This window comes from Octodon degus, unplaced genomic scaffold (genome assembly GCF_000260255.1).
Source record: "Octodon degus isolate 3935 unplaced genomic scaffold, OctDeg1.0 scaffold00196, whole genome shotgun sequence".
Lineage (NCBI taxonomy): Eukaryota > Metazoa > Chordata > Mammalia > Rodentia > Octodontidae > Octodon > Octodon degus.
The window spans coordinates 3,062,655-3,070,415 of NW_004524772.1; the positions used below are offsets into that span (position 1 = coordinate 3,062,655).

The 7,761-nt window shown below is 40.6% G+C and overlaps 1 pseudogene; it reads right to left on the bottom strand.

The window, feature by feature from the left end:
- Positions 1-3,013: 3,013 nt before the first annotated feature.
- Positions 3,014-3,927, bottom strand: LOC105743967 (annotated as a pseudogene).
- Between the last annotated feature and the right edge of the window lie 3,834 nt (positions 3,928-7,761).

Sequence of the window (7,761 nt, forward strand, 5' to 3'; positions counted from 1 at the left end):
TCATTGCCAAGAAGGAACAGGAGAATTGAAAGGATGGCCTGAGGGCATCACTGAGGGCAGCAGGTCTCCATCCTTTGCAGCCTCAGAGTTGCAAGGGAGAGACTTTGCCTTGAAGAGAAACCTCAGAACACCATATTCCAGAAAGGTGACAGCATCCTCACCAGGTTCCAGAATGGCACTGGCATGGAGAATTTATCCCTCAGAATCAGGATAAGAGTGCTCAGTGATCCAGGCACTTGGCCCCTACAACTAAGAGTGAAAAGAGCATGACTGGAGCTCTAGCTGGCAGCAGACCTTGGCATCATCCATGTGGCATTGGTTTTAGGTGCTTGCAGAATATAGGAGTTCTGAGGTGAAGATAGCCTCCACCTTGATTTCAGAAAAAGGCCTGGGAGGCCAGGCAGTGTACCCCTGAGAGGAGACTGCATAAAGCCATGAGTGAGAAGCCTGTTCAGTGGAAACCCCAAAGTTTGGAAGATCCAGGAACATGGATCTAAGGGAAACTGCAAGGAGGGAGCAAAGCCAGCCTAAGAGAGAAGCCATGGGAGCTACCACTAAGAGTGCCATATGGGCAGAGCCACATGGAGCTCACAATTTGCCAGAGATTGCTTTGGATGTTCCACTTGGAACTGTAAGATTTAATGTTTGCCTTGCTGGAGTTTAGACTTACGTTGGTCCCAGTGGTTTGAATTCCCTTGTTGTTTTGTAATGGTTTATCTCATGCCTTTGAATGTTGGAAGTGTTTAGCTTCTCTTTTGTACAGGGGCTCACAGCTAAGAGTTTGCCTTAGATCTTGGAGGAGCCTTGAGACTTAGACTTTTTAGCAATACTGAAACTGTTGGGGCTTTGGCAACTCTTAGAGATAGACTGAATTGTCTTTTGCATAAAGGGATGTGCATGAGACTTTGGGGTTCCAGGGGTGGAATGTTATGGTTTGTGTCTAGTTGTCCCCCCAAAGTCTCATGCAATCAGGGGGCAGGGACTTCTACAGCTTGAGATTAACTCATGATCCACTGGGATTATGGGTGTGAGGACTTCTCCCAGCCTGGGGCAGATAGCCTGCATGTAATTTAAGAGAGACAGAAAGACAGACTTCCTCTCTGTTATCATTGTTGCTGTTACTCCTCCATTTTGTTCTCTTGCTCTTTGCCATGAAAGATTGTTCTCTGCCATGTGCCTCTCTGCCTTGGAGCCAGCTGAATATGGACTGAAACTTCCAGTGACTATGAGCTAAATAAACCTTTCCTTTCTTCATTTTGAGTGTCAGGTATTTGCCCCAGCAATGCGCGAGGAGTAACTGAGACAGGAGGGTAAGACAGAAGAAGGTAAGGTAGTCCCTCTGGGCCTCCTTAGTGGTTAAACTGAACATGGGCTCCAAATAATCTTTCATTCTCTGTGCCACACCACAGTCATGAACTGCAACAATAATACATGTTTTAATTTCACATTCAGTAATATTAAGAGCTATAATTTAAATGAGAATAGTTCTTTGGGATCTTGCATATTTTTTAAGTGTGTAAAGGGGCCTTGAGACCAGAATATTGAAGAAAAATTGCCTTAGATAATATACTTGGATTCAGTTTCATGACACTTGGTGCTACTGGGATGTGTCAGTCAGGGTTTTTTACAAGAGGAACAGATATAACACACAGAACAGATATACCCAAGAGGTACTAATGTGTAAGAAGTTACAAGACTGGCTTATGATAGTCAGCCACAGAGTCAGATGAGGAAGCATATAGAGGGTGTCTACACACTGGAGAATGAAGGATTCAGTCTGAGGTCTGGAGCTCACTGCAGTGTTCTGTGCAAATCCATATCAGGAGGCCCAAGGGGCTGCAATGGAAGACTGATGAGTCTACACCAGAAGGCTGAAGGATCTAAGGCAGAGGCTGAAGTGTCTGTGCTGGAGGCCAGGAGGTGATGCTCAAGCTGACTGTGAAGGCCAGAGCTCCTCCAATGCAGTGGAATGTTCTATCCTTCCTCAATTCCCTTTGATAGCCTTTAAGTGATGAGTCACTGTAGGGTGTAGAATTACTGAGATGATTTAGTTAAGCTTTTTAACTTCTCAAGTTGACATAATGTATCAACCACTACAATCCACCCCTTGTCAACTTGTCATCTAGGCATATTTCTTTAAACCAGTCTCCAGATACAAAATATGAATATAATTGCACTTAACATGTTGCAACTATCCTGCATACAAATGGAAATACACTAATTCCCTTACCAAAATAGAAAGTAAGTTTTCTTTGCTTGATGCTTATGCTTAATCATTTTACAGCTTCAACATTAACACAGGTTTAATAAACCTCTAAAACAGTATTAAATCTATCATATAATATTATAACAGATGCATATGGGGGAAATAGTACAATTATAATCTTTTCTGTAGCTGATCACAGGGTCATAACTGGTATTTAGAACTACCTTTTTTTTTCCAGTTTCCAAATCATTTTATTCAGAATTTCATTTGTTTCCTGAATCAATAAATACTATACAAAACAATGTAAAACTGGTTACCATTTTCTCTCCCCTGCTCTCCCAATGTGGGGACATCTCCTGCAAGCACCCTCACTTAGGAGATTTTGTTCAGCAAATGAGGTCAGGTTAACATGTTCTACACCCCCGTGAATTTTTCCAGAGGAATTTGATCAGGGGAGGGAGAGCTTCTAGGACCTGAAGGCTAGGTAAGGAAAATGAATTAGTGTGTTTTGAAAGGAGACAGTGCCTGGGGCAAGAGAGTGCCTCAAAAAAAAAAAAAAAAAAAAAAAGGGTGTCTAAAATGTTCATGGTTCCTTCTTTTGTCTCAAAAAGTGACATTTATTCAAAGAAAAAAAAAAGTTGACAAATGTCCATCCCTTGGATCCCTTCCTTCCCCCCTCCAACTGCTCCTCAGCTACCCAAGATTGAACTCTGGTTGGGGCTAGGCAGCAGGCCAGCCCTCTAAGATAAGGTCAGCAACATTGACGGGCATCTCTTCAATGGAAGTCTCAATGTCTCAAAGAGTCCTTTAGTCTTCTTCTGTCACCATGTTAATAGTTACACCCTTACGGCCGAAGTGGCCTCCGTGACCAATTCTGTGGATGTAGTTTTCCCTGTTTGTCAGAAGATCATAGTGATAACTAAAGACATCTGCTGCACATCAATGCCTCTGGCCAGTAAGTTAGTGGTAATCAATACTCTACTGGAGCTAGACTGGAACTCCCTCACAATCACATCTCATTCCTTTCAGTCCTTATCTCCACGCATGGAAGAGACAGTGAAGTCTTGGCTGTGCATCTTCTCTGTGAGCCAATCAACCTCCCTTTGGGTGTTAATGAATATGACTGCCTGAATGTTGGTCAGGGTATCATACAAAATCTCAAGATTTCATCAGTTTCATCTAACACAAACATCTTGATGTATTTGGAAGACAGGTATCAGCGGTTAAGCATATCAAACATGTGGCCAAGGGTTCCCACGATGATATGGGGTGCTTCCATCTGCAGCTTCTGTACCTCAGTGTGCACATTGGTGCCCCCAATACAGGCATGACATGAAGCACCCATGTAATCTCCTAATACCATGACCACCTCTTGTATCTTCTAAGCCAGTCCTTGAGTGGGAGCCAGAACAAAAGCCTGGGTAGCCTTTAGCTCTAATTCAATATGTTGCAGAATTGATATGAAAAATGTGGCTCTTTTCCCAGTCCAAGACTGGGCCTAAGCAATCACATTATAACCCTTGATATAAGGAAGAATGGCACCCTGCTGGATGGCAGAGGGCTTCTCAAAACCATAGGCATAGATGTCACGAAAAAGGGACTCAGAGATTCATGTCATTGAAACTGTCAACAATCTCATTCCAATTACTCTCTATGATGCCTTCAGGCTCCATTCTATTTGGGCCATTATCTCAGGAACAGGAATCCTGACTCACAGACATGATCCTTAGAAACTAGCTTAGAACTACCTTCTTCCATACCCATTCCGTATTTCACTGGCCTTCATCAAGCACCTCAGCAGGTCTTGGTTCTTTCCCTGGTGGAGTGACCCATACCTTCATTCCTGAAGGCCCTGGACCATTTCTTATTGTGCTTGTATTAGGTTGTTGTAGCTTCCCATTAACTTTAATAGCAGGGCGTGGCAATACTAAGAGGTGCCCTAAGGGATCTCCTGTACTCCATGTATATTTCTCTTTCCTTCATTGTGGAGTAGAAATCCAATTTCCCCTTGATAGTCTGGGTCAATCATCCCTGACAACACTGTGACCCCCTTTTTAGCTTGTTTCCTCAGAGGCATGAGGAGACTAATGTGACCAGGGGGAAAGCTCTAGTTCAATGGTATCATGGTTGTGCTTTCTGGTACAAGACCTCCTCCTTCTGGAACTAGGACTTCTAGCCCAGCAGAACATAATGCCTTGGGAACAGGAAGCAAAAATATTTCTAGTGGATCACTAGGGGTAATGGTGAGTGGTACCATCCTACTACTACCCCTTGATTCCTGGACCCATGAATCCTGGCTATGGGAGACACAGTACCACACAGAGGATGCTGATTCAAAGCATATACAGCCTGTTGAAGTACCTTACCCCAGCCCTACAAACTATTGCCATCTAGTTGGTGCTGAAACTGTGTCTTCAAAAGATGATTCCACCTTTCTACCAATTGAGCTTCTTCTGAATGGTAAAGAACATGATAAGACCAAGGAATTCCATGAGCATGAGCCCACTGTTCCACTTCTTTGGCTGTAAAATGTGTTCCTGGGTCAGAGACAGTACTGTGGGGAATTCCATGGTGGTGGATTGATTGATTTGGCACAGATCTGAGTGTAGATGATGGATTTACTGAAAAGGAAAGATCCTCCTAGGTCGGGCATCAAATAATAGGATGGAATAAACCTGGATATAAATAACGTGGATGGAATAAAAAGGGAAAAAATAAGGAAGCCTTTGTTTCCTGCCTGTGGTCACTGAACTGCTTCTCTTCTGCCACACCCCTCCACAAATTCCCCTCCGCTGATCCACCTTGCCTTGTAGTCAGCTGACAAGGGAAGAAACCTCCACAAACTGTGAGCTACAATAAATGTTTCCCCCCATTAATTTGTGGATGTCAAGTGTTTTGTTCTTAAAATAAGAAAATAAGTAACATGCTCATCTCTCCTGAACTCCAAAACTGTCCTCACTATGTTAAGAAAAAGAAATGGGAAGTGATGTAAGTGCTTTCCTGAAAACATCTCTCTCCACTAGTGTCTTTTCTTGGAATCCTCCTCTCCATTCTAGAGTAATTCAGGCCAAAATAAAGTGCTTTGGCTGTGCTTTCACCTTCCTCTCCCACATTAGTGTTTATTCTATCCTAACCCACATGTATGCCATCTCTGTTACCTTCGTTCCTTGTTTTTTCCTATTCCATGCCATGATGATTTGGGTAAGGTTTAAATATTCGCAGGAGGCTTATTTCCCAGTGTGACAGTGCTGAGACATGATGGAGCTTTGAAGAGGTAACACCTCCTGGAAGATCATTCCATCACTGGGGCTGGCACCTTTAAAAGGATTAGTGAAGTTCTCACAAGATTCTAGTTTAAATTTCTATAAGAGTAGATTAGTATAAGAAGAGTGAACCCACCACTGTATGTCTCTCTGGTTTCCTGTCTTGCCATGTGGTCTCTTTTGTATTTGCTTTGAGTATAGTTATCACCTACCATGCTACACTGACCCAAGCCACAGTAATAAGGCTGCTCTATCTTGGAGCTTCAGTCTTTACAACTAAAACTAAATACACCTCTTTTCTTCATAAAGTATCCAGTTTCAGGTATTTTGTTACAGCAATGGAAAGCATAGTAATGCACACACTATTTTTAAAAATTGTTTCTGTCACTTCTTTCAACCTTCCCTTCCATCTTCCACATTGATCATAAGGCTAGCAGTACAAAAACAGAAAATATAATCATACTATTTTCATGGGTGGAACCCCTTTAATACCCCCTTTCACTATGGTGAATAACTAGCACCTTAGTGGAACAATATCTGGCCCTTGATGTCCTCTTCACCCTTTTGAGGGACCTCCTCAGCCCATGACAAATATACATTAAGAGCTACTTAAAAAAATAAATAAAAAATCTGTGGGGGACTCAGGTCAACAATTTCTGACATTGCCAGTTAAACAAAAGACCCAATGCTATTATGGGCTACAGGACTCTTTTAGAATATTTTGCTGAGTTTACACACCTATAATATTCAAATAACGGAACTTAGCAAAAAAAGGGGTATACAGATGAATGTCCATCTTGTATCTGTGCATTCAAAGTGGTTAGGATAGATATATAGTTACATTCTCTTAATGAATAGAATGACTTGTTCTAATGGTGTTTGTAAATAGGATCTCAAGTCCGCATCTTATACAGCAATTAACCACTAAGAAGAATGTATGCAGTGTGTTAATTATTGAAACTGTCTAGTGATTTGATTTGAAACTGTCTCATTGCTATTTGTTTCTCAATAAAATTATGGAAAAAAAAAGAGCTACTGGTCCTAATGTCTAGGCCAGGTACCTTCTCTGCTGGGAATGTCCTTTTCTCCTCCATCAGCAAAGAGTATCAACTCACTCTTCCAGATTTCTCCAGTATCTTTTGCTTCTCACTAGGTTAGACAACATATTTAATTTCTCCATTTAACACTAACATGTTAGAAGGGATTGCTTGCACTTGAAATTGTTTCTGAAACTCTTCACAGTTGATTTCTCCTTTCCACAACTAAAGGGAATGACTTTCCCTACACAGCACAAAATACTCCAGTGGGGAGCATTGCAAATATTTTGTTAAGTAAAAAGAAGTAGAAATTTTAAAATTTAGCACAAGGCACCAAATTAGGCATTTCTTCTAACAATCCAATATGTACACTGGCTATCAAAGGACTAGGGTTCATAAGACACACATCTGATAAAGAAGTATCTATTATGCCCTTTAAAAACTTACTTCAGAATTGATTCTATATGTTAGATCAGATATTATTGGAAAATATAATTTAATTTTTAGGAATTTGATATTATTTGTACATGATAATAGGAATCTTGAGGATATTTGCTCATTTTACCCAGAGACAAATTTCTAGTTTTTCATTTTAACCAAGTTTCCATTTGCTGTTCATTATAAAAGGATTAAAATTCTTAAGCAGTGTCATCATGTCCCTATTTGTCATCCCCTGAATTCAAGTGATATCAGTGTCCCAGATAAGCCTGCCAGAAACTCGCTTCATTATTGGATTCAAGCCTTTGTAATGAATGAGAAATTTCTAATTGTCTGTGAAAAATATAGGAATGTGGACTTTTATAAAGTCAATTTGAAAGCATGAGACATTCTCCACTTATAAAGTACTCATCACATGGCTTATTTGCTTCTAACATTGCATATGAACTCCTAATGAGTTGAACTTCATCATCTTTCTAGCTCTACCACTAATGATAATCTAGTTGAAGAATTTTGTCAAAGAAAAAGATTTATAACAGGGCATAACTGTACAGAGATTTCACCCCATACTTAAATCCTAGTTGTGCATAGTTTCATAGTCTTAAAGGTGGAATACTACTGCAATATTCTTAGTAAAATGTCTAAAGTTCAAGTTGATATGTTGTGCCTAATCATAGAGCTAGAAATAACTTATTTAAGACAAATTTTTATGGAAAAATATGTCATTTACTAAGAAGCTACAAAATGTCCACAGCTTTCATACATTACTGTATCAAGAAACCATCCCAGCTGTGGAAATGACAGGTCATACTTCTGT